Here is a 3,511-nt window from a genome sequence, read left to right on the forward strand (position 1 = left end):
AAGCACGGCTGTATTTCTGCTGCTTTTGTAAAGTCCCACAAATTTATGTCCACCACTCTGCATTAAAACATTTGCACTCTTTATTCAGTTCTCTAGGATTTATGCCCACTAATGGCTATGCTGCAAAGAATTGTGCCTCTTGATGAAGTGATCCGGGGGCCAAAGTAAGAGTTTATTGTTGTCGGACATGATCTTGCCCCTCATAGTCATTTCTGAAGAGAGGAGAGAAAGGGGGGGGGAGATTCTTGGCCTACCCCATGCAGCCCTACAATCCTCTTAAGCCCCAATATCAATGAATCTTTGAGCATGAAGAATAATTCCACAGAATAGACGGTGGCTGGGAAGACATTTAACTTTAAGAATTTGTGACAGCTGATGAAATGAAGAAACGAAACATTTCTTTTCCTCCACTGAAAATGGGGAGAATGATAAACCGCCCAGAAAAGGGAAGAGATGGCCTCTCAGGGCAAATCTTTCAAAAGAGTCCCTTGTGGGGGAATCGGCAAGCCTGAACAATATGGACCAGCTAATGAGAACAAGAGAAAGCTACCCTCTACACAGCTCTCAAAGAGCATAACCAGCTTCTGAAAGCCGAAGGAACTCGTTCCCCATCTTAGCAACTTGGGAGAGGGGGAGGGGGAAACTTGTTTATTATTTCTTTGATAAGGACATTTTTACCTCAGCGTCACCAGGAAAGCTCCTTTTCTCAAATTGCATCTCCCTGTATTAGTGTTTATCAGTGCAGAGGAGAGATGGGATCCGTTGGCCGATGCCGATTCAAAAGCGTTCCTTCAACCTAATATGCCGGTATCAATGCGAGGTAGTTTTTTGTCCCCTAGTTGCTGCTTTTACCAATCTGTTTTTTTTAAATGAAGTGTCAATATATGAAAGGAAATAATGATAAAATTATCATTCTTAACATCGATATTTTAAAGGCTTTTTAAATCCCCATTTTCTAAAATAGCTGCAGAATATAGCTTCATAAAAACCCTATCTGCAATGATAGGGAATAAGCAAATTACTGGAAAATTTGATACCAAATACAAATTGGGCACAATTCTAGCACATCCCTAGTTGGAGCAGAATGTTCTTGGATGCGAGTGGGGGAGGGAGCAAGCTTCCTGCAGCTGCTCCTTTTCTGATCCATAAATGGGGCTAAGTTGGTCTCCCCCCTTGCCATGTTGTTCTTCCTGGGAGGCAGGAAGATCAGTACCCCTTGGTCTGTATGCCACCCACCCATACAGTGCTGAATTCCCAGAGGAACTAGGTTTGCCAGGTCTCCAGTTTCTGCCCAGAGACTCTGGATATTTGGGGTGCTCTCCAGGTCTCTGGGTAAGTCACCTTAATCTCCAGATTCTCAGCTTTCATTTTTTAAAACATAAGTTTCTAGGTGGTCTGGTTCCCAAGATATACACCAAAATGCCCCCCATAAGTTCACTTAAATGAGCTTGTAGCTGGCTGTTCTAATCCCACCCTTTCATGTTTGTAGCCAATAAGTGAAGTCAGGGTTATTGACAAGTCAGTAACTAGAGCCCTTTGCAAGTCCAAAAACTTGTTTTTTCCTGCTTTTCTGAAAATCTCATCCATTGAGTAAGTACATAACTTTCAGACTTTTTCTCTCTTGTGTACAGGAGTGAAACAAGTTTAAATTTTCCTGGGCTGTTGAAGAAGGCATTGCTTTGACAACCTTCCCAATATGAAGCTTTAATCCAGTACTTGCTTTACTGGGAGTAAAGCTGCAATGATAATCCCACATACCTGGAATAAACCCCATTGAATTCAATAGAACAGACATGTTTAGGATTTTCCTATACATTCATGGGACTTTTGAGTGAACATAGCAAAGAATTGTGTTTGTGTCTCTTCCACTCCAATCCTATTTTAAAAGCAATTAGGCAGGGCTTACATAGGTATCACTGCTTTTATTATGTAGGAAACCAATACTGATTTTATTTTATTTTTAATGGTCTGCAATTACCAGCTGGTTTTGATAAAAAAAACCTATTATGTGGGGAGTATGTCCTTTTACATCTCCAGTGTATGTGTGTATATGGAGTCTTTCCAACAACCCTGTGAGGTAGGGTTGCAGACTGGAAACCAAGGCAGCTCATAATAAGAAATAAGTCCCTTTAAAATCCAATAACCAATAAAATCCAATAATTCAGTATGATTCTGAATTTTGGGTTGGGTGAATGAAGTTCCTTATAACTTGAAGTTGCAGTTCTGTGCATGCTTCCCTGTTTGAGTAAGCCCCACTGAATACATTGGGACTATGTCCCAATAAGTATCTGATTTCACACTATGGTTGTACATCATTATTTACTCTACACTTTAATTGTGCCCTTCTTCCTTGGGGTGTTCATGGTTCCCTCTGTTGTTTTTATCCTGAGGGGCAGATTAGGCTGAGAGATGGTGGCTAGTCCAGAGCTTGGAAAAGTTACTTTTTTGGACTACAACTCCCATCAGCCCACTCCAGTGGCCATGCTGGCTGGGGCTGATGGGAGTTGTAGTTTTAAAAAGTAACTTTTCCAAGCTCTGGCTATCCATGGTCACCCAGTAAACTTTATAGCTCATTCCCATTTTAAAAAATTAATTAAAATGATTGACATGCAGGCAAAGATTATGAAGTAGATCCACACAATACATTTAAAGAACATCCAACTTGCATTTAAAGCACATGATTTCCCCTAAGGAATCCGGGGAAGTGTAGTTTCCCCCTCACAGTTATAGTTCCCACCACCCTTAACAAATGACAGTTCCCATGATTCTGGGGTGGGATTCATGTCCTTCAAATATGTGTTGAATGTGCTTTAAATGGTGTGGATCTGCATTAGGTATGATGTGCATTCATCATTGAATTGAAAAGAACAATTTTAAAAGATTTTTTTAAAAAACAGGTGAAGGGTTGTAGCTCAGTGGCAGGGCATATGCGTGCATGCAAAGGTCCAAACTTCAATTTCTGGAAAAGACTATTGCCTGGAATCCTGGAGAGCCTATACTAGTCCATGTCATCAGTACTCAGCTAGATGGCACCAAATGGCCTGAGTTGGTATAAGGCAGATTCCTTTGTTCCTAAAAATGGAAAGAGACCCAAGGGCCACAGTGACTCTAAAATGTATTATGTATTTTAATTACAACATTTATATACCACTTTATTGTAAAATATCTCAAAGCAGTTTACAGAAAGAATTGTTTTGTTGTTATGTGCTTTCAAGTCGATTACGATTTATGGCGACCCTATAAATCAGCGACTTCCAATAACACCTATTATAAACCACCCTGTTCAGATCTTGTAAGTTCAGGTCTGTGGCTTACTTTAAATCCATCTCTTGTTTGGTCTTCCTCTTTTGCTACTCCACCCAGAAAGAATTAAAACAATAAAATTATTGGCAAAAACAGTTAAAAACAGGTATTTAAAAATTTTCAAAATAATAAAACCAACAATGAGTTAAAAATAGTTAAAACATAATAGCTTCTGCATGGCCAGGTAGGCTTGCCTAAACCAAAATAT

The sequence above is a fragment of the Rhineura floridana genome, chromosome 7 (assembly GCF_030035675.1).
Source record: "Rhineura floridana isolate rRhiFlo1 chromosome 7, rRhiFlo1.hap2, whole genome shotgun sequence".
In the NCBI taxonomy this organism is placed as follows: Eukaryota; Metazoa; Chordata; class Lepidosauria; order Squamata; family Rhineuridae; genus Rhineura; species Rhineura floridana.